This window comes from Ornithorhynchus anatinus, chromosome 15 (genome assembly GCF_004115215.2).
Source record: "Ornithorhynchus anatinus isolate Pmale09 chromosome 15, mOrnAna1.pri.v4, whole genome shotgun sequence".
Taxonomy (NCBI): domain Eukaryota; kingdom Metazoa; phylum Chordata; class Mammalia; order Monotremata; family Ornithorhynchidae; genus Ornithorhynchus; species Ornithorhynchus anatinus.
Genome location: NC_041742.1, coordinates 22,986,624 through 23,010,536, shown reverse-complemented (window position 1 = coordinate 23,010,536; position 23,913 = coordinate 22,986,624). Strand labels below are relative to the sequence as shown.

The window sequence follows — 23,913 nt, the reverse complement described above, 5'->3', positions numbered from 1 at the left end:
CGACTATAGAGTAGTTTGCTTCTCGGCTCTTTTTTAAAGACTCGGTGAAGAGTTCAAAACCCCACTGAGAAGACCAGCCTAAAGGTGGGCGCTTCTAAATACCCGCGAATTGGATCAATGATCTCTTCCGCCTTAACTTCTCCGACGCTCCTGTCTCTGGTCTAGAGAGGAGTTTCCTAAACAGTGGGTGGAAATATGTGGCAAGATATGTGCCCACTGGAAATCCTTACAGAACCCACACTTACAGGGACAGCTAGAATCAAGGGGAAGGCCTGGGGAAGAAATACTTTAAATTCAAATTGCACTCTTCTAGCTTTATGTTTATTTTTCGGCATCTTGCCCGTCTGTCTCATGGAGACTTTAAGTCCACGAGGCAGGTTCTTTATCTCTCTACATAGGAAGCAACAACTAGACCATTGTTAGGACTGAATAACATAAATGTTAAATAACCACCATAATCTCCAGTGCTAAATCACAATGCCAGAGGGCACGACACAACTTTCTTGGCATACAAATCCAAAGCTACATCTGCAGCTCAGGAAAGCCTATGTCGATACCCCGCTTTCCCCTCCATTTTGTGCAGTGCAAATGGACCTCAGGAAGACTCCCCCCGATTTGAAGCAGCATGGGCTAGTGGATAGAGCATGGACCTGGGAGTCAAAGGACCTGGGTTCTAATCTTGTCTCCACCGTTTGTCTGATGTGTGATCTCAGGCAAGTCACTTCACTTCTCTGTGCCTCAGTTACCTCAGCTGTAAAATGGGGATTAAGACTGTGAACCCCATGTGGGACTGGGATCGGGTCCAACTCGCTTATCCTGTATCTACCCCTGTGCTTACTACAGTGCCTGGCACATAGTAAGCACTTAAATACCACAGTTATTATTTGAAGCACTTCGAGGCTTCAAACACGGACTGTCAGCTCAAATTTTAACAAGATCAAGGGAAGTTCCTCTCCTAGGAGTGATCATGTCTGACCCAGAGAAACAGAACCCGCTATCCTTAATGGGATAATTAAATGCAATTGAAATACATATGCTAGCTGTAAATACCTAATGAAACACCTTTTCTCTTGAAAGTCACAGTTTATTAAGTTCAGTAATGATTTAACTACTTACCACTGACTTTACGCCACTCACTCAGCTCTACCCCTCCTACTTACCTCACCGATCTACTACAACCCAGCCCGCAGAGTCCTCTTCGTTAATGTCGACCTATTCGCCGTACGCTTATCTCACCTACCCTGCTGCCGACTCTTCGCCCATGTCCTCCCTCTGGCCTGGAAATCCCTCCTCCTTCATATATCTGACAGATCATCACTCTCCCCACCCTAAAAAATCCTCCTAAAACCACATCTCCTCGAAGAGCCGAACTAAGCTCTCCTTTCCCCTCCTCACCCAACTCACCGTTCTCTTTCTATTTGGATCTGTACCCCTCAAGTGCTTGATATTCACCCCACCCTCACAAAGCTTATGTGCATATCCTTAGACTCTGTCTCTTCCTCTATATGTAACTTACTTTAAGATCTATCTCCCCTGCTGACTGCAAGCTCCTTGTGGGCAGGGATTGTGTCTACCAACTCTATTGTACTGTACTCTCCCAAACAGTACAGTAAGTAAGCAGAGAAACAGAGTGGCCTGGTGGAAAGAGCCCGGGCCTGGGAATCAGAGGACCAGTGTTCAAATCCCATCTCTGCCACTTGTCTGCTGTGTGAACTTGGACAAGTCACTCAACTTATCTGGCCCTCAGTTAACTCATCTGCAAAATGGGGATTAAGACTATGAATGCCACAAGGGGCTAAGACTGTGCCCAACCTGAATTAGCTTATTTCTACCCCAGCACTTAGAACAGCGCCCGACACATAATAAGCACTTAAAAAATCCCATTTTTAAAAAAGTGCTCAATAAATTCCATTGAATGACTGACTGTGCAATCGCTCTTTCTGGCCAATACGGCATTAACTCCCTGAGCTAGTATTCTGGAGCCACTTATTGATCGATTGGCCCAAAAGAGCCACTGCTCCCGACATGGCTCCCTTCCTACAAACACAAGCGGTCTCTTCGCCGGGCTAAATTGGAATAGAACATAAGCAGTGTCACACTGGGTGAGAATACTGGTCCATCCCACCAAATATTATACCCCCAACAGTGACAAACAAGGAGAGTTGGGGGAACAGGGGGGTAGTTGCCCACCTTGACATCTTTCCTCATGTTTAGGTGTAAAACACCCGGAACTCTCCCCTCTGATAATCCATCTATCTAAACCCCTCTTGAACTTTCAAATCCCCCTCATCTTTTTCTTCTGATAATCTCCTAAGGACCACCTTTCTATGCATTTAATCAAACCCTGCTTGAACTCAGTGATATTTCCTACTACAGACCACGGGAAGATGAATGAGAATCCAGGGCTCTAGATGCTCTCGGTTTTCCCGAGACCCAGCCGCTTAGGGAGGCCGACGGTGACGAGAGTGACCGCGGCGGTGCCAGAGAGATGACTCCGGTGCCCCCTGGAATCCCAAGATTTAGGGCCCCAGGATAGCTGTCGACACCAATTACCCCACCTCCCTCCCGCCTCCAACTTTCTCCAGCCCTGACTGTAATCAGCGGCTCACTTCCAACATAACCCCGGATGATAGTTGTTGAGTTTCGACTGCAGTATTTTAGTTAGATGCTAAGCTTCTAGGGCCTCCATTTTCTTCTCTCTCATTCACATGTTGGGCATGATTTATTAATTAAATGAAAAATTTATTACAGCCAGTAATTGGATTACCCAATAGCTCCTGCTGAAAGTAATTAAAATCCATCAAAATAAAGGAGGAGCTGTGTTATCCTTATTACAAAGGATTTGGTTTCATGGGTTTTGATCAAATTAAATAGAATCCAGCTAAGCAATGATTGAATTAAAAGTCATCGGACTGATATGGGCCTGATTTGCTCACAGACATGCATCAACATCTGCATGAGTACTGAAACCTCGCTTTCTCCTTGGGATATTTTTCTTTAACAAACGTCCAGGTTCTCAGTTCAGACCCACGGGGATGTCTGCGATTTTAAACTGATGAATTCTATTCTCCTCAGGCTCTATTCAGCAGCTGTGTTTGCACACAAGGAACTTCTCAAGAGTAGCGGAAGATGAGGCCTGTTACATTCAAAAATGTTTCTGCAACTACCAAGCTAATTAAGGGCCAAATGAAGGTCGTGTCACATTTGGCGAAGAGTACTCGCACAAACACGATGGATATAAAGTGAAAGGCTCGCGCCTAGACAGATGGGGAGAAAACAGACCCGAAAAAGAATCCAAAAAGCACGATCTCTCCTCAACAACTGAACGTGCGACTCGAGCGAAATAACGTCTCTTCGCAACCAGGTCGACGGGCAACCCACAGTTCCCTCTTACAATTGATTATTAAGTTTTCATTCGATGAGTGCCTTTCAGTGTCTGTCTTGTCTGCTAGTTTACCGTCTCCCTGAGGGCAAGGATCATGTCTATCAACTCTGTGGTACTCTTCCAAAAGTTTGGTGCAGTGCTCTGCAGAGTTCCTGTTGAAGATGGATGACAGAATCATTCCACTTATTTATGTTCACTTTTTAAAATTCCATTCGGTAAACTTTTGTTTGGGCTTCCGCTGCGTGCTTGAAAACCTCAGGTCTTCTAGAGCCATTTTTTCAGAGAGGAACCACCGAGTCAGAGGAAATACCTGTAATCTATTTTAATGCCTGTGGTCCCTTGTTAACTCCTTGTGGGTAGGGATCACATCTACCAACTCTGCCCTGATGAGGGCAAAGGGGTGGGCTCTCTCACTGCTACCAGAGCTGCAGGTTCCCAGATCCAACCCCAGTCACACGACCCACTGGAGACAGGGGATGGCCAAAGATCAGACCCTGGCAGAGTGATCCAAACATTCCCCGGAATGACGGGTAATCCTGGAAGTTGGACTAAGAAGAACGTGTCTTTGAGATTACTCACTGACTAACGGTAATAAACAATTCTCAAGAGCAAATTGTGACAGATTCTCCTTGGTTGAAAGCTACCAAATTCTGAAGGCTACATTAATTATTTCAGACCAGTGGGGCTTTATATCACTGCGGCAATAATAAACAGACCTGGGAGTCTGGAAAAATTGCTACATCTTGCTAGGGAGCATAATTTACAGACGGGAAGTGTACTGATTGAACATTGAGAGAAACTGGCCCCTGGCAGAAAAATCTGGCTTTATAGAACAAGGGACTGAAACCGGATAAATCAAGCAAGAGAGGCAGGGGGGACGAAACGGTGAACTGAAAATTTAGTTCCAACTCTGCCAGCTAATTCCGAATACCTCCTGGGAGGGAGGGGGAGAAGGTACTAAATTTCCTGGTTGTGTTTTTCTTGACCTTCAGAATCCACATCCCAGCACTAACTTTCCTTGCAGCAAGGTTGCAATCGGGCCACACGCTTCGCTCCTCTAATGCCAACCTACTCGCTGTAACTCAATCTTGTCGCCGACCTCTTGCCCACTTCCTCCCTCTGGCCAAAATCTCCCTCCCCTTTCATATATAACTTACTTCACACTCCCTACCTTCAATGTCATCCTAAAAATCACATTTCCTCCCAGAGGCCTTTCCCAGTGAAGCCCTCATTTCTCCTCCTTCCTCTCCCTCCTGCATCACCTACGCACCTGCATCACCTCCGTACCCTTTCCGCCCTTGATATTCCCTTCGGCCCCACGGCACTTCTATACATAGCCTTCTATCCTGCCATTTCCCCTACCTGGATTGATTTCAATGTCTGTCTCTACCTCTTGTCTGTAAGCTCCTCGTGGGGGGGGGGACTACATCTACCAACTCTAGTGCATTAAACTCTCCCAAGTGCTGAGTACTGCTCTGCACAGAGTAAGCGCTCAGTAAATGCCAGTGACCGAATGCTTGCAATCAACATCTCGTAAGAACAATAAACTGAATCAAACCAGCGGTCACTCCAGCCTAGTATCTTGTCTAACAATCAAGTGTTCAGGTTTCTCTAAAACCTCTAACTTTTCCCTCCATTATGCTACTATGGACCCCTCGAATTTTAATCATCATCATCAATGGTATTTATTGAACACCTACTGTGTGCACAGCACTATACTAAGCACTTGGGAGAATCTGAGTTGATAGTCACTTTACAGCCCATTTCTCCAAGAATGTATTAATATGTTTGGCCTACAAATAATCCTTTGGTAACAAATTCCATTTCTCATCTGTTCTGTTCAAAAAACTTTTCCCTTTTTCTTTTTACCCTAACTCTTTCCATGATTCAATGGTTGTCCCTTGTCCTAAGACACTGGAATTTTCAGGTCTCACCAACATATGAACTGTATAGTAATAATAATAATAATAATAATGATATTTAAGCGTTACTAAGTGCCAAGCACTGTTCTAAGCACTGGGGTAGATACAAGGTAATCAGGTTGTCCCACATGGAGCTCACAGTTCTTAATCCCCATTTTACAGATGAGGTAAGTGAGGCACAGAGAAGTGAACTGATTTGCCCAAGGACATGCAGCGGACAAATGGCGGAGCCGGGATTAGAAGCCACGACCTCTGACTCCCAAGCCCGGGCTCTTGCCACTAGGCCATGCGTATTATTTGATAATAGCAGCAATAACTATTCTATTATTTTTATTATTTCAGCATTTGTAAAGCATCTACTATGCGCTGGGGTAGATATAAGTTAATCCTGTTGGACACAGTTTCTGTCCCACATGTAGCACACAGTCTAAGTAGGAGGGAGAACAGGCACTGAATCCCCATTTTACAGCCGTGGAAGCTGAGGCACAGAGAAATCAGTGACTTGCCCAAGATCACCCAGCAGACAAAAGGTAGAGCCAGAATTAGAGCCCAGGTCCTCTAACTCCCAGCCAAGCCCAGGTTTTTTTCCTTCTAGGCGTCACTGCTTCCCTAGGGGCTTAAGTACGGCGCCAAGCACTGGGGTAAATATAATACTATCGGATCAGACAGGGTGGCCCACGCTCTTTCCTCTGGGCCTTGCTTACGTTTTATGAAAAATATTTATGAGGTCTAAGCAGCGTGGCTCAGTGGAAAGAGCATGGGCTTTGGAGTCAGAGGTCATGAGTTCGAATCCCAGCTCTGCCACTTGTCAGCTGTGTGACTGTGGGCAAGTCACTTAACTTCTCTGGGCCTCAGTTACCTCATCTGTAAAATGGGGATTAAGACTGTGAGCCCCATGTGGGACAACCTGATTTCCCCATGTCTCCCCCAGCGCTTAGAACAGTGCTCTGCACATAGTAAGCGCTTAACAAATACCAACATTATTATTAACATGTCACAGTATTTGGCCAATCAAGTTCTTGATAAAGCTTTCACGCATTAGTTTCCCAATCTGACAGGTTTATATTCAGTTGCTGCTTGATGCAAGAGGCTAATAGGTTTTCTGAACGAGAAAAATCTCTTTTTATACCTTAAGCATGTCTTTTAGCCACTGACGAGAATAAGGGAGTTGAAACGAAATGCATAAGAAAAAAGCTCCATCAAATGATGTAGATATAGGCTGCAGTGTCTCTTGGATTATCATTCTACAGGGGGGCTTTTAGAAAGGGAGGTGGGATTACCTTTGCTCGATGCACCTGAGCTCTCTCCTCTCCCGTTCAAGCTCTGGGCAAATTAAAAAATTCATTCTCCTCCCAGCCTGCACTCGTGAAACCCTTGTGACCAGATGCCGGCGCCAGTTTCACCCAAGTAGGAACCCCACACTTCAAGGGATATCCAGAATGGGTGTAATTTATCATAGGAGCAGGGAATGTGTCTACCAACTCTGTTATAGTGTACTGTCCCAACACTTAGCGCTCTGCACAAAGTACTCAGTAAATGCCATGGATTGATGGCTTGCACACTCATCTCCCACTCATTCCCTTGCGTGACACCCGCATCTAGATCATCTGTCCCGATCTTGTTCGGACTTTATCTTGTTTTATTGTATTATGGCACTTGTTAAGCACTTGCTGTGTGTCAAGCCCTCTTCTAAGTGCTCGGGTAGGTACAGGATAATCAAGTCAGATACAGTCCCTGTACCAAATGGGACTCACAATCGACAAACAAGAGGTAAAACTATGCCAAAGTTTCCCAAATGATCTAGTCTTTACTCTAGTATTTAAAAAAATCGGTGGGATGTCGGTCCAGATTGAATTTTCTACTTGCCAAGGTGCAAGTAAGCTGCCTGAACCCCAACCACGAGCGACTAAAATGGAATTATATCCAAACACCACCTGTTTTTAAAAGTATTCACTCTGCCTCTTTAAGATCTGATGAGAAATACTGGCGTACATAGACTATCTTCTGTCTTAGGCAACAGGATATTTACTTTGACTACGAACCATAACTGAATTTTTACCAGTGAGATGTGTTATCACATCAATCAATCAAGTTTTATTGAGTGCCTTGAGGAGCTCATCATCTGTATCTTCCAATACTGGTTTGGAAGGAGATTTTCTTATCTGGTGAGCAGATGCAACGTATACCACCTAGGCTGTCAAGTCCTTGTGGGCAAGGGATGTGTCTACCAACCCTGCTGCATTGATTCTCCCAAGGGCTCAGTACAGTGCTCTGCACACAGTAAGCGCTCAATAAATAGGATTCATTAGGCTGCATTCTTCTTTCTTGTTCTGCATACGGAATTGCATTTGAACTTAATGAAGAACCTGGAGACGCAGCTAAACCATGATAAGCTGCTGCCCCCCACTGTTCCGCATTGACACAAAACTGAATTTTCTTTCCAAAGTTTCAATCGCAACATGGGAAGCACCGCGGCCCGGAGGAAAGACCACCAGGCTGGGTGTCGGGAGACACACGTCCTAGTCCCTGCTTCTCCATTCTGTGCTGCGTGACCTTGGACAAGTCACCTCACCTCTCTGTGCCTTTGTTTCCTCATCTGTAAAATGGGTATTGACATACCCGTTCTCCCTCCCTCTCAGACCGTGAGCCTCCCGTAGACCAGGTCTCTCTCCGATCTGATTATTGTGAGCTGATCCCAGCGTTGAGCAAAGTGGTTGGCACATAGCGCTTAATACCCTCGTTAAGTCATTAACACGGAGGTCTATTTTAAAATCGGTTCAGACTGTCCTCTTAGAATGTGCCAGTCTTCTCACAATGTACATCTTTGTGAATTCATCATGACGTGGCATCAGAAGGAACAGTCTTGCACATGAACGTGGTATGGAATATGGCATGGAGTATCTTAATGCGAGTTTCCCTCTAATTGGGGTTCAGCAAAAATGTAATTCCTGCCTTCTAACAGAAATGACTACAATATTCTTAGAGGATAAAATATATAAAATCCACAGTGTAAATCCAAGCTCTATGAAAAATGGGGGAGTTCTCAAAGCATGATTATGTAACTCTCCATGTAAAACAGTTTACGTGAGCTAAGTCATCTGAAAATGTAAACTCTTAAAAGGCACATGTATATTTTCTAAAAATGCATAGCACAAAGTTTAATAACAATAACAAAATCTTGGGGTCACTGTATTGTGAAGTCCTTTTAAACAATTCTTAGTGTTATGAAAGTTTAGCAACTGACTCGTATACAAAAATTAATCCCACGTGCAATTATAAATGTTGCTTAAAATGGAAAAATGACTTAACATTTGACCTAGGCAAGTTCAGGCAGGATATAGCCCACTGTTAGACACATGTAAGTGAAAACTGATTTAATTTTTTCATCACAGCTACTCAATAAGAGATATAGAATCCTTTAAATGGATATTTTAATCAAGCTTTCTAGACTGTAAGCCCGTTGTGGACAGGGATTGTCTCTCTTTATGACTGAATTGCACTTTCCAGCACAGTGCTCTGCACAAAGTTAAGGGCTCAATAAATACGACTGAATGAATGAACAAGCAGCTTTGTGTGTGTTCTCCTGCCCTCAACTGATTGAAGATGATAAATGCAGATAGTGAGGGGTTAAAGGGGGAGCATGAATGTGTGTGTACACGAACACGCACACACATTCTACATGACCCTCCCATGAACAATATTTCATTTTTGCAATGCGAAAGGATTTCTACCGCTAAGTATACTCGGTTCTCCCAAATTAGTTTTCACTTCACGTTTACGACTTGCCACGAGGTAGTTAGGGAAACGTTCTTTCGAAAACTTGCATCTGGATAACACGTGGTTAAAAGTCAGAAGAGACAATTGGGCACACACGTGGATATTGGTCAAAGACTGTAAAAAGGCAGAGTCTTAATGTAGGCTCTTAAGGAATGCAAACTCTGTTTATCAGAGGGCTGACAACTGCAGGCCCTAAAGGTAACCGGGCTGGATAATCACAAATCATTGCTAATATGGGGTCATCCAATTTTTTCTAACCACCCAAGAGTGATAATAATGTTAATGACATATTAATATTAACCATATTTTTGTTAAGTGCTTACTATGTGTCAAGCGCTGTACTAAGTGCACGGGTAAAGACGAGATCATCAGGTCCCACATTTCTAAATAGGAGAGAGAGGATAGGTATTTAATCCCCATTTTGCAGAGGAGTCACAGAGAAGTTAAGTGACTGGGCCAAGGTTAACCAGTAAATTTGGTCTAAGCTATTGTGCTAGTGCAATGAGATATTTTGAAGTTGCATACAACTGCTGAACGAATAAAATACCAAAGACGTAGAGACATGGACTATTGACATGAAGAGGATTTATAAGGCAGTTCAGTAATTGAAAGTCAAGTTAACATCTGGTCCGATACTGGTAAAAAAAAAAAAAAAAAAGAGAGAGAGAGAACTTCTTCCTAAACTCTGAGGCAATTCTCACGAGGAAATTCACAAACTGGAAGAGTTCCCCAAGGAGTCTGTAAAGTTACCTTTAGCACCGTCACAGCACGAGCATCGCTGCTTACAGAAATGAACTATGTTTATGTTAATTTTCCGTACTAAGCTGATTTTGGCAGCGTCCTTGGAATTCATCTGAGGGAGGAAACAAAAGCTTCTCTGTGCCAGAAAGGCAACAAACTAAATTCCTTTGGCTAATGTTGGTTAATGCACAGTATATTTATTTTTCCAGATGTGTTTAATGAGTGAGAGTATAAATTGATAAATATTTTGTTTGTGTGGATTGGATGCAGAAGGAGTGGGGACCTGACCTCACTCTCGGCGTTTATTTCTTCTAATCATACGTAGCAAGAACGCGAACCATTACATCCGCAACTACGACGACGACACAAGCGACGATACACCGTCACCTTCTCGTTCCTGCTAGAATCTTTAAAATCTGCTTGTACTTTTTAGTTGGCTCTCCTTTAGTGCTTGGGATGCGAAATCCTCAAGGAGGTTGCTATAGTAGCTGATTTCCTCCAGATGGGGCCAGGACACAAGCCAACTCAGAACCTCAAAACCACGCTGGGCTCTCCACTCCGCCCTGTCCGCGCCACACTGCAAGCATCTCTTCCAAACCTTGGAGAAAGTTACCTTTGATGACCATTATCCCTACCGTTCATATTGTCATCAAGGTCTCTCCACTCAAGAACCTCCAATGGTTGCCCAACCACCCCTGCGACCAACAGAAACTCTTTACCATCAGCTTTAAAACACTAAATTCCCTTGCCCCCTCTTATTTTACCCCACTGATTTCCTAATACGACCCCTCGCTCACACCTCTAACACCACAACCTACCCGCTCCCCTATCTTGTCGTGCACCCCTTGCCCACACCCTCCCTCCGGCCTCCAACTCCCTCCCCGTCCACAGACGACCCCCAAAGCCTTATTCCCTCCATCGCTCGATGGTATTTATGGAGCGTTTACGGTGTGCAGAGCACTGTACTAAGCACTCGGGGGGAGGACAATGTAACAGACGCATTCCCGGCCCCACAGCAAGCTTACAGTCTAGATCGGGCAACTCATATTAATCTAAATAAATTACGGATATGTTATATGAGTGTTGTGAGGGGGGGATGACTACGGGGAGCGAGTCAGGGCTTATTAAAAATCACATCTCTTCTAAGAGGCTTCCCCAACTAAGCCCTCAATTCAGCATGGCTCAGTGGAAAGGGCACAGGCTTGGGAGTCGGAGGACGCGGGTTCTAATTCCGGCTCCGCCGCCTGTCTGCTGTGTGACTTGGGGCGAGTCACTTGACGTCCTTGTGCCTCAGTTATCTCATCTGTAAAAATAGGGGTTAAGACCGTGAACTCCACGTGGGACAATCTGATTACCTTCTATCTACCCCAGTGCTTGGCACACAGCCCGTAACACCATTATTATTACTATTATTCCCCCTCCTTTCTTCATCACCTATGGATAGGAATCTGTACCCATCAAAATCTTGATATTCACATCTCCCTCGGCCCCACAGCACTAAATGTACAGATCTGTAAATTTATATTTATGTCTTTCCTTCTAGACTGAAAACTCGCTGTGGGCAGGGACCGTGTCTAGCAACTCTGCTGTGTTATATTCTCCCAAGTGTTTAGTACAGTGCTCTGAACACAATAAGCACTCAGTAAATACCACTGATTATGCTACTGAGTGCTTCCTAGACACCAAAGCAATGGGCTCCCTGTTGGGCCAAATGTAGAGATCAGTCCCATTTCCTGTTCCTCACAAGACTCAAAGTTTTAGAGGGGACAGCAGGTATCTTCTCCTCGTTTTGGAGGAAACTGAGCGTCAGAGAGGTCGAGTGACTAGCCCGAGATCACCCAGCGGGCCAGTGACGAAGCTGAGCCTAGACCCCAAGTCTCCTGACTTCCAGGCCCATGTTTTTTTCAACTAGACCAGGCTGCCTCCCTGAAAAAGTGGAATTAGAGCTTTTGCAACAGAATGGTGGGAGACTGTTCGTCTTGGCGCTTCTGGGTGGGCACGGTCTACCGAGAGTCAGAGAGGAAGGTAGATTTTCACCACATTTCACCAATTTCAACTGGAAAAACAGGACGGACCGAAAGGCCTAGGAAAGGAGTTCTTCTAAGTCGACCATTTTACTGGGAACTAGGTCAACGGTCTCGGGCCCCAGGAATCCTTTCAGGAAGTTTCTAAGATGTCCCTGGCACAGCGAGCTGCCAAGGGAACTGAAAGCGATGCTGCTTTTTGCTCTTTCTCTGCCCGGGCTTAAACCTTCAACCAGAAAGATGCCAGCACTTGAATACCCAGATCTCAGGCTTGGCAGGGGGCAAAGACAATTAGGAATTCGGAGAGAGAGAGGAAGGGGGAGGTGTCTGGCGTGGGAAAAGAACGGCCACCTCCTCGGATTTTCACTAGCGATTCCAGACCTAGGTAAATTCTAGGTAAATCTCCGTGTTTTCTATAAAATATCTGTTGGTTTGGTACGTAATTCCAGGGTTTAAGACGCGGCAAGTAAGGCTGGATAGTCCTAGTTTCTAAGGAGCCATCCTGTTGGTTTAGGTTTACAACACGGTGGCCTCATCGTTAATCCCTTCTAGGGCAATAGCTCTAGGGGCCGCGGGTGGCGGGGGCAAGGCACAGGAATCGAGGAGAAATGTGGAAACAATTTTAAAAGCCACAATACGGGGAGAAAAGGGAAAGTGAGAGAAGGGTGGGGGAGACTTCTAAAAGGCAGGAGAGACAAGGAAGGAGCGAGGAGACTGTTTCCTGAAGTTCGACCAAGAAAGGTTAATACGTTCTTGTGTTGTACTTCTACATGTTCTACTTTCAAAGAAATAACAGTCACTTACCTTTTGTGAACATTCTGATGCTACAAATATCAATATATTTAATGAATAAATTAAATTACGCTTCTCCAATTGATAAGTACAGGGTCCTCAATACTTTGGGTGGAAATAAGGTAACTTAGCGCATTCTAGGAATTCACTCACAACATTGTTCCTGGGGAAAAACTGGTTCTACCTTACATTTTGAACAAGGTGCTGGGAATGAATCGTTCACTCACAACATTGTTCCTGTGGAAAAATTGGGTTCTGACTTACATTTTGAACAAGGTGCCGTTTGCAGGAACCGACGGCGAGGTTGAGGACGGCCCGTTGGCTGGTCCGGTGATATATCAGGTTTGAGGCTCACTCAAGCACCGGGCTCCTCCCATTCGACGAGCCCCTTCAACACCAGGTGTAGGACTGCTTCCTCTCCCTTACGCAGGTGGAGTTAATGGGCCCTTCTCCGTCGTCACTGAAAAAACCAGAAAGAAATGAATTGTGATTAGAGGAAGGCAGTGGGGTGAAGCCTTCCGAGTACCTCCTGACAATGAGACCTGCTTACAGGTGGGCAGTGGGAATTTCTTTCTTGGGAGGACCAACAATAAGACTGCGCGATTAATACATTGAGGATTACCACATCAGAGCAGGAGAAATGATATCCCAGGTCAGAGCAAGGGTCCGGATAGGCAAACCATGGGATGGTTACTTGCTGGCTCTGCCACTTGTCAGCTGTGTGATCGTGGCCAAGCCACTTCACTTCTCTGGGCCTCAGTTACCTCATCTGGAAAAGGGGGATGAAGACAGTGAACCCCACGTGGGACAACCTGATTATCCTGTATCTCCCCCAGCGCTGAGAACAGTGCTCTGCACATAGTAAGCGCTGTTCTTGTCTGTCCGTCTCCCCCGATTAGACCGTAAGCCCGTCAAACGGCAGGGACTGTATCTGTTGCCGACTTGTTCATCCCAAGCGCTTAGTACAGTGCTCTGCACATAGTAAGCGCTCAATAAATACTATTGAATGAATGAATGAATGAACAAATACCACCATTATTATTACTGCTCGCTAATCCCGGTTCCGCCACCGGTCTCCTGTATGACCATGGATACGTCACTTCGCTAGGCCTCAGTTACCTCATCTGTAAAAGGGGGATGGAGACTGTGAGCCCCACCTGGGGCGGGGACTGCGTCCAACCTAATTTGCTGGCATTCACCTCTGGCTCAGCACAGTGCTTGGCACAATGCCAGCGCTTAGCAAAGACCACAATCATAACGATTAGACTGTAAGCCCGTCAATGGGCAGGGAATGTCTCTACCTGTTGCCGAATTGTACATTCCAAGCGCTTAGGACAGTACTCTGCACAGAGTAAGCGCTCAATAAATACTACTGAATGAATAACGATAAATCGGTGGCATTCACTGAGCGCTCACTGTGTGTTGAAACAACACCTTCTGAGAAACAGAAGGGCCCAGCAGAAAGAGCAGGGGGTTGGGAGTTTGAGGACTTGGGTTCTAATAATAACGTTGGTATTTGTTAAGCGCTTACTATGTGCCGAGCACCATTCTAAGCGCTGGGGTAGACACAAGCTTGTCCCACGTGGGGCTCACAGTAATAACGTTGGTATTTGTTAAGCGCTTACTATGTGCCGAGCACTGTTCTAAGCGCTGGGGTAGACATAGGGGAATCAGGTTGTCCCACGTGGGGCTCACAGTCTTCTTCCCCATTTTACAGATGAGGGAACTGAGGCACCGAGAAGTGACTCGCCCACAGTCACACAGCTGACAAGTGGCAGAGCTGGGATTCGAACCCATGACCTCGGACTCCCAAGCCCGGGCTCGTTTCACGGAGCTACGCTGCTTCTCGCCTGCTGTGTGTGGCCTTGGGCAAGTCACTTCCTTTCACTGTGCCTCACTTATCTCCTCTGCAAAATGAGGGGGCCTGAGCCCAAGCGCTTAGCACAGTGTCTGGCATCTAGGCAGCGCTTACCAAATACCACGCCAGCGCTTAGAACAGTGTTCGGCACATAGTAAGCGCTTAACCAATACCAACATTATTAAGAAGGAAAGAAACGGCTCGCTGAGGGCAATACAGTACCTCTAGTCACCTTTTACCCCACGGCCCCTCTGCCTCGAGGGCTCCCCCCTGCCCACAAGGGGCAGAGAAGCCGCGTGGCTCAGTGGCAAGAGCCCGGGCTTGGGAGTGGGAGGTCATGGGTTCGAATCCCAGCTCCGCCACTTGTCAGCTGTGTGACTGTGGGCAAGTCACAACTTCTCTGGGCCTCAGTGACCTCATCTGTAAAATGGGGATGAAGACTGTGAGCCTCACGTGGGACAACCTGATGCCCCTGTCTCTCCCCCAGCGCTTAGAACAGCGCTCTGCACACGGTAAGCGCTTCACAAATACCCACATTATCACGATGGGTCCGAATTCCAGCTCCGCCCCTTGTCAGCCGTGGGACTGTGGGCAAGTCCCTTCGCTTCTCTGTGCCTCAGTGACCTCATCTGCAAAATGGGGGTGAAGACGGTGAGCCTTACGGGGGACACCCTGATTCCCCTGTGTCTCCCCCGGCGCTTAGCACAGTGCTCTGCGCATAGTCAGCGCTTAACCAATACCCACATTATTATTAAGAGAAGTTAAGAGAAGCAGCGTGGCTCGGTGGAAACAGCCCGGGCTTGGGAGTCGGAGGTCATGGGTGCGAATCCCCGCTGGGCCACGTGGCAGCTGGGTGACGGTGGGCGAGTCACTTCCCTTCTCTGGGCCTCAGTTCCCTCATCTGGAAAACGGGGATGAAGACTGGGAGCCCCACGTGGGACCACCTGATGCCCCTGGGTCTACCCCAGCGCTTAGAACCGTGCTTTGCACATCCTAAGCGCCCAACAGATACCAACGTGATGGTTATCCTCCAGTCCTGGGGCCGGTCCTGCCCTTCTTTCATCAGCAGGGGCTGCCAGGGGGGGGATATTCAAGCGCATGGCTTTCCTGCTGGCCTTTGGCAGGTAAAAGGGGGGGAAAAAATCCGATTTGGGGGGAGGGAGGAGGAGGTGGGAGGGAGGGAGGAGGAGGTGGGAGGGAGGAGGAGGTGGGAGGGAGGGAGGGAGGAGGTGGGAGGGAGGGAGGTGGGAGGGAGGAGCGCGCCCTCGTGGGATGGGGAGGGGCGGGGCCGCGCACGCACGACGCGGGGCCGCGCACGCATGGGGGGCGGGACCCGCCTCGCACGTGCGCTTCCTCGCACGTGCGCTTCCCCGCCCGGTTTCCAGGCGCCCGCCGCGCACGTGCGCTCCCCGGCCGGTTTCCAGGCGCCCGGCGGCGGCGGTGAGTGACGGGGCCGGCGGCGGTGCCGCGGTCGCTCCCTCCGCCCCCCCCCCCCGGCCTCTGCGGCGGCTCCTCCCCGGCCGCCCGACGGGACGGCGCCGCGCCGCTTCCCCCGCCGGCTCCGGGCCTCGGGGGCGGGGAAAGGGGAGCCGCCGCGCCGGCCCAACGGAAAGGGTAGGGGGGGACTACTTTAGGACGGGCACGCCGGTCTTTATGCGATCCTTCCGCCGCCTGGAGATCTCGCGAGAGGGAGGGCGGGGCGTCTCCCGGCAACCGCGGGCCCCGCCCACCCGGGGGTCTCCTGGCAACCGCGGGCCCCGCCCACCTCCCCCATCAGCAGCAGCAGCAGCAGCATCATGTTGGCACTTGTTAAGCGCTTACTATGTGCAAAGCACTGTTCTAAGCGCTGGGGGGATAAAAAAAAATAATGTTGGTATTTGTTAAGCGCTTACTATGTGCAAAACACTGTTCTAAGCGCTGGGGGGATAAAAAAATATAATGTTGGTATTTGTTAAGCCCTTACTATGTGCAAAACACTGTTCTAAGCGCTGGGGGGATAAAAAAATATAATGTTGGTATTTGTTAAGCCCTTACTATGTGCAAAACACTGTTCTAAGCGCTGGGGGGATAAAAAAATATAATGTTGGTATTTGTTAAGCGCTTACTATGTGCAAAACACTGTTCTAAGCGCTGGGGGGATAAAAAAATATAATGTTGGTATTTGTTAAGCGCTTACTATGTGCAAAACACTGTTCTAAGCGCTGGGGGGATAAAAAAAAATAATGTTGGTATTTGTTAAGCGCTTACTATGTGCAAAACACTGTTCTAAGCGCTGGGGGGATAAAAAAATATAATGTTGGTATTTGTTAAGCGCTTACTATGTGCAAAACACTGTTCTAAGCGCTGGGGGGATAAAAAAAAATAATGTTGGTATTTGTTAAGCGCTTACTATGTGCAAAACACTGTTCTAAGCGCTGGGGGATAAAAAAATATAATGTTGGTATTTGTTAAGCGCTTACTATGTGCAAAACACTGTTCTAAGCGCTGGGGGGATAAAAAAAATAATGTTGGTATTTGTTAAGCGCTTACTATGTGCAAAACACTGTTCTAAGCGCTGGGGGGATAAAAAATATAATGTTGGTATTTGTTAAGCGCTTACTATGTGCAAAACACTGTTCTAAGCGCTGGGGGGATAAAAAAAATAATGTTGGTATTTGTTAAGCGCTTACTATGTGCAAAACACTGTTCTAAGCGCTGGGGGGATAAAAAAATATAATGTTGGTATTTGTTAAGCCCTTACTATGTGCAAAACACTGTTCTAAGCGCTGGGGGGATTAAAAAAAGAATAATGTTGGTATTTGTTAAGCCCTTACTATGTGCAAAGCACTGTTCTAAGCGCTGGGGGATACAAGGTGGTCAGGTTGTCCCACTTGGGGCTCACAGTCTCCATCCCCATTTTACAGATGAGGGAACTGAGGGCCAGAGAATAATAATAATAATGTTGGTATCTGTTAAGCGCTTACTCTGTGCAAAGCACTGTTCTAAGCGCTGGGGGAGATACAGGGTCATCAGGTCGTCCCCCGTGAGGCTCACAGTTAACCCCCATTTTACCAGATGAGGGAACTGAGGCACAGAGAAGTGAAGTGACTCGGCCACAGTCACCCAGCTGACAAGTGGCAGAGCGGGGATTCGAACCCATGACCTCTGACTCCCAAGCCGAGGCTCTTGCCACTGAGCCACGCGGCTTCTCCATCATCACAGGGTCATCAGGTTGTCCCACGTGGGGCTCCCAGTCTTCATCCCCATTTTAATAATAATAATTATGGCATTTGTTAAGCACTTAACTATGTGCCAGGCCCTGTACTCAGCGCTGAAGCAGCGTGGCTCAGTGGCAAGAGCCCGGGCTTGGGAGTCAGAGGTCATGGGTTCGAATCCCGGCTCCGCCACTTGTCAGCTGGGTGACTGTGGGCGAGTCACTCCACTTCTCTGGGCCTCAGTTCCCTCATCCGTAAAATGGGGATGAAGACTGTGAGCCTCACGTGGGACAAACTGATGACCCCGAGTCTCCCCCAGCGCTTAGAACAGTGCTCTGCACATGGTAAGCGCTTAACAAATACCAACACTATTATTATTATTATACAAGCAGATCGGGTTAGACACAGTCCCTGTCCCACGTGGGGCTCCCAGACTCAATCCCCATTTTACAGATGAGGGAACGGAGGCCCAGAAAAGGGAAGTGACTGGCCCAAGGTCACACAGCGGACAAGGGGCGGAGCCGGGATTGGAACCCACGACCTCTGACTCCCCAGCCCGGCCTCTTTCCGCTGAGCCCCGCTGCTTCTCTAGCGTGATCAGAATAATAGTGGTATTTATTAATAATAACGATGTTGGTATTCGTTAAGCGCTTACTATGGGCCAAGCACTGTTCTAAGCACCGGGGTACATAACAAGCTAACCAGGTGGGGCCGACGGTCTCAAACCCCATTTTCCAGAGGGGGTAACTGAAGGACGGACGAAGGGAAAGTGACTTACCCCGGGTCGCCCGGCCGCCGCGCGGCGGAGCGGGATTAGAACCCACGTCCTCCGCCTCCCAGCCCCGTGCTCCTGCCGCCGAGCCACGCTGCTTCCATGGCCTTCTGTGGTCATGTGTGCTCATCTGTAAAAAAAGACGACATTTGGAAAGACCAGTTGGTGGGGCCCCTCCCAGCGTCGCCCCTCTGCGAGACGTTCGGCCCGGCCCCCCACCCTGGAGCGCTGGTGGTTCTTTTCGGTTTCCTTTTTTTCTGGTCCTCGGATTCAGTTATTCAAGCGTGAGTGGCTACTGTTTTTGTCCGTCTCCCCCGATTAGACTGGGAGCCCGTCAGAGGGCAGCGACCGTCTCTCTCTGTTGCCAAACTGTTCAAGCCAAGCGCTCGGTACAGTGCTCTGACTGTGGGCAAGTCACTTGACTTCTCTGGGCCTCGGTTCCCTCATCTGTAAAATGGGGATTAAGACTGTGGGCCCCACGTGGGACAACCTGATTCCCCTGTGTCTACCCCGGCGCTTAGAACAGTGCTCGGCACATAGTAAGCGCTTAACAAATACCAACATTATCATTAGTAGTAGTAGTAAGCGCTCAATAAATACTATTGAATGAATGAATGAGGAGAAGGAAGGTGGTTGAGAGCTCCCCTCCTCCAGCAGGCCTTCCCAGATTGAGCCCTCCCTTTCCCTCTGCTCCTCCTCCCCTCCCATTCCCCCCTCCCTCCGCTCCTCCCCTCCCCACAGCACTGAGCGTATTATTTATTAGTCTATTTTATTAATGTGTATATATCTAGGATCCTATTTATCTTATTATATTGACGCCAGGCTACTTGTTCTCTTTTGTTCTGCCGTTTGCCCCCCCGCCCCCGCCCCGTTTAGACTGTGAGCCCGTTGTTGGGCAGGGATTGCCTCTGTTGCCCGACTGTACGCTCCAAGCGCTTAGCACAGTGCTCTGCCCAGAGTAAGCGCTCGATAAACAGGAGGGGAGGAATGAGTGGATCTGTGAGATGCTGCAGAAGGAGGCGATTAATGGCGAAGGAATCGAAGAGCACGCTCCAGGTCCCGCGGGGTCACCCCTAGCGCCTAGCGCAGCATTGTGCACATCGAATCAGTCGGTGGTACTTATTGAGCGCCCCTTTTCGTGCCGAGCGCTGTGCCCATCGCGATCGGTCCGCGGTATTTATCGAGCACGCATTATGTGCCGGGCATTGTACTAAGCGCCATGAAGCGGCGTGGCGTAGTGGTAGAGCACCGGCCTGGGAGTCGGAAGGTCCTGGGTTCTAATGCTGCCTCCGCCGCTTTTGTTTAATGGTGGTGTTTGTTAAGCGCTTACTATGCGCAGAGCACCGTTCTTAGCGCTGGGGGATACAAGGTGATCAGGTCGTCCCACGTGGGGCTCACAGTTTTCATCCCCATTATACAGATGAGGTAGGTGAGGCACAGAGAAGTTAAGTGGCTTGCCCAAAGTCACACAGCTGGCGAGTGGCAGAGCCGGGATTCGAACCCATGACCTCTAACTCCCAAACCCGGGCTCTTTTCACTGAGCCACACTGCAAGGGTGCTGGGGGAGGTGGGATATTAAAGTATTTAAGGGATACACACCCAGGGTCAGAGGGGAAGGCAAATAGGGTGGGGAAATGAAGAGTAATTCAGGGAAGGCTTCTTGGAGGAGGTTTTTAGGATGGTTTTTAAGAGGGGGAGAGAAGCGAGCTGCTGGATACGAAGCGGGAAGCAGTTACAGGCCGGAGGGAGGACATGGGCAAGGGGTGCGTGGCGGAGAAGTTGAGGTCGGGATACAGCGAGTCAGGTGGCATTAATAATAATGATGGTATTTGTTAGGCGCTTACTACGTGCCAAGCACTGTTCTAGGCGCTGGGGTAGAGAGAAGCTCATCGGGTTGTCCAACGTGGGGTTCATGGTCTTAATCCCCATTTTACAGATGACAGAGCTGAGGAGAAGCTAATCAGGTTGTCCTACGTGGGGCTCGTGGTCTTAATCGCCATTTTATAGGTGAGAGAGGTGGAGAGGTGAAGTGACTTGCCCAAGGTCACACAGCAGACAAGTGGCAGAGCCAGGATGACAGGAGTGAAGTGTGCGGGCTGGGGAAGCAGCGGGGCTCAGTGGAAAGAGACTGAGCTTTGGAGCCAGAGGTCATGGGTTCGAATCCCCGCTCTGCCCCATGCCAGCTGTGTGACCGTGGGCAAGTCACTTCACTTCTCTGGGCCTCAGTTCCCTCATCTGTAAAATGGGGATTAACTGTGCGCCTCACGTGGGACAACCTGATGACCCTGTATCTACCCCAGCGCTTAGAACGGTGCTCTGCACATAGGAAGCGCTTAGCAAATACCAACGTGATGATTAGATCGGCGAGGTAAGGTAGGAGGGAGGCAGCAGATTGAGTGCTTTAAAGCCGACAGTAAGAGGTGTCCGTATCATGTGGAGATGGATGGACAATCGTAGGGGTTTTTGAGGAGTGGACTTCGATTTTTTTGAGAAAAATGACCTGGGCAGGAGAGTGAAGTATGGATTTTATTACAGGAGAGGCAAGGAGGTCGGCGAGGAGGCTGAAATAGTAGTCGAGGCAGGATATGATAGAGGGGAAGGGGCGGATTCTAGAAATGTGAAGGTAGAACCAACAGGATTGGGTGACAGACTATGTGAGGTGATTTCATAAATTGTGAAGTCCTCGAGGGACAGGGATCTTGTCGAATTCCCCTCTGAATATCCCTGCCCTTCCTTCCTTTCCGGTTAGAACTGTCACCGAAAAGAATGCAGAGAAAAGTTTTAGAAATGAATTCGGCCGGGTCCTTTTCCAAACTGCCATCCGTTCTGGGGAGCAGCTTGGTACGGTGCATTTAGATCCAGTTCTGTCAGAATGTATTGTTTGTATAATGAAATATTGTTTTCGTTAGGCGTTTTGGAAAGGACACGGTGGGGGAATTGGGGAACATTGTTGTGACATGGCACATCTTGCGGGACTGGAAGAAACGTCTGTGCACGCGCGCGGGACGTCAGGCACCAGGAGTAGCACAATAGGTTCTCTTCTTAATTCAACGTTCTCCAACGATGCCCCCCCGTGTTTTAAGAGAATCGATTGTACTGGCAATGGATTGTACTGGTTTTGGAAAAATTAGTTTCTTCCCATATGTCTTTTTTGAAGACGGTTATGGATCTTCGCATTGGCTGTTTCTACCCAATTTGAAAGATTCCTGAGAACACAGGCTCTCCTAAGTCTTGGTTTTTATCCACTGCATCTGATAGAAAATAAAGGTTATAGCCTCGGCTTAATTGGGGTACAGTTTAGGGTGATTTTTTTTTTTTTGTAGCCTGTTTACATTTTAGTTTCTGTGGGAAACGAGAGGAGTAGTGACATTGTATATATTACCATGGGAAGAAGATGACCTTTGTAGCTACGTGAGTTAGACACAACCCAGATCCTATGTTTACATCTATGGGAATATACTGTGCAGTAGAAGGATGATGACCTGACTCCTTTTCCCCAGAGTGCCAGGGCTAACCTGGGCAATTTCTGAATGGTTAAAATTGAATTTGACACCCTAGGGCATCCCATTACCATCAGCATTTACTGAGCATGGAACGTGTGCACAGCACTACACTAGACTGGGTACGGAAATAGAGGTAAAAGAAATCCCGTCTCCGCCTTCCAGGAGCTTATCCCTCCAAGCAAACCCACCTTTACATCGCCTGTGGTCTTTACTGGAGCCTAAAATCTGGGACAGGGACTGTGTCGGACCAAATTAACTTGTATCTACCCCAGCACCCGGGAACACTACCTGACACGTAGTAAGCGTTTAACATATAATAATAATAGTTCCGTACATGTGAATTCATACAGGCATCATGGGTTCTAATCCCCGCTCCGCCGCTAGTCAGCTGTGTGAACTTGGACAAGTCACAACTTCTCTGTGCCTCAGTTACCTCATCTGTCAAATGGGTATTAAAACTGTGAGCCTCACGTGGGACCACCTGATCACCTTGTGTCCCCCAGCGCTTAGAACAGTGCTTTGCACATAGTAAGCGCTTAACAAATCCCACAGTTTATGTATTTTTATTTTTTTATCCCCAGCTATTTGTATATTATTGGGCGTGGGGTGTAAGGAAATACAGACCTTCATACTAGAGCAGAGTCATGAGAAGCAGCGTGGCTTCGTGGAAAGAGCATGGGCTTGGGAGTCGGAGGTCATGGGTTCTAATCCCTGCCCCGCCACGTGGCAGCTGTGTGACTTTGGGCAAGCCGCTTAACTTCTCCGTGCCTCAGTTACCTCATCTGTGAAATGGGGATTAAGTCTGGGAGCCCCATGGGAGACAGCCTGATGACCTTGTATCTGCCCCAGGGGTTAGGACGGTAATCGGTCTCGGTCTCACCCATCCCGCCGTCGACCCCCGGGCCACATCCTCCCACGGTCCCGGAATGCCCTCCCTCCTCACCTCCGCCAAACTGATTCTCTTCCCCTCTTCAAAACCCTACTTAAAACTCACCTCCTCCAAGAGGCCTTCCCAGAATGAGCTCTTCTCCCTCTACTCCCTCTACCACACCCCCTTTACCTCTGCACAGTTAAACCCTCTTTTCCCCCTTTCCCTCTGCTCCTCCACCTCTCCCTTCCCATCCCCACAGCACTATACTCGTCCGCTCAACTGTATATATTTTCGTTACCCTATTTATTTTGTTAATGAATTGTACATCGCCTCGATTCTATTTAGTTGCCATTGTTTTTACGAGATTTTTTCCCCTCGACTCTATTTATTGCCATTGTTCTCATCTGTCCGTCTCCCCCGATTAGACCGTAAGCCCGTCAAACGGCAGGGACCGTCTCTATCTGTTGCCCGCTTGTTCATTCCAAGCGCTTAGTACAGGGCTCTGCACATAGTAAGCGCTCAATAAAGACTATTGAATGAATGAATTAGGACGGTGCTTGGCACATAGTAAGCGCTTAACACATGCCATCATTATTATTATTATTATTTTCTTATAGGTGTTTGACAATCGGCACAGCCTAACAGAAAGAGCACAGGCTTGGGGATCTTGGGTGATGTTCGGAAATCTGTTGAGTTGGACGAGTTTCCCAGAGGAGCAGAAACATAGTCTGACACCTGCATCCTGCTCTCTCTTGGCATCTTTAAACCTGGCTGCCTCTTATAAATTGAATAAGGCCAGTCCCACCGTATCTCCCGGCTCAGCTTCCTTGGCAGTGAGGAATATATCACAGAGACTCAGAACCTTAATGAACTGTTCAGGGCAACTAAATTTATTAAGTAAATTTCCAGAGGTCAGATCTACTCGGTGTATCTTTCCTGTATCTGACTGGCTGCAGAGATCTTGTGCTTTGTACTGTCCGCTAGACTGTAAGCTCCTTGTAGGCATGGAGCATGTCTGCTGACTGTGTTATACTGAACTCTCTGAAGCGCTCAGTGCAGTGCTCTGCACACAGT

At 48.0% G+C, this 23,913-nt stretch overlaps 1 protein-coding gene and 1 long non-coding RNA gene across 2 annotated transcripts in view; one reads left to right on the top strand and one right to left on the bottom strand.

Annotated features, from left to right (window-relative positions):
* Window positions 1-18,559, bottom strand: part of LOC120638854 — an 88,104-nt gene extending 69,545 nt beyond the window's left edge. The window contains exons 1-2 of the long non-coding RNA XR_005660857.1: window positions 18,472-18,559; window positions 12,906-13,101 (exon numbers count right to left, since the gene is read on the bottom strand). This is a non-coding gene — a long non-coding RNA (uncharacterized LOC120638854). The remainder of the gene's footprint in view (window positions 1-12,905; window positions 13,102-18,471) is intronic.
* GEMIN8 (gem nuclear organelle associated protein 8) overlaps window positions 15,817-23,913 on the top strand; it is a 29,234-nt gene continuing 21,137 nt past the window's right edge. The window contains exon 1 of the mRNA XM_029080148.2: window positions 15,817-15,939. The gene's annotated coding sequence lies outside the window, so the exon portion shown is untranslated. The remainder of the gene's footprint in view (window positions 15,940-23,913) is intronic.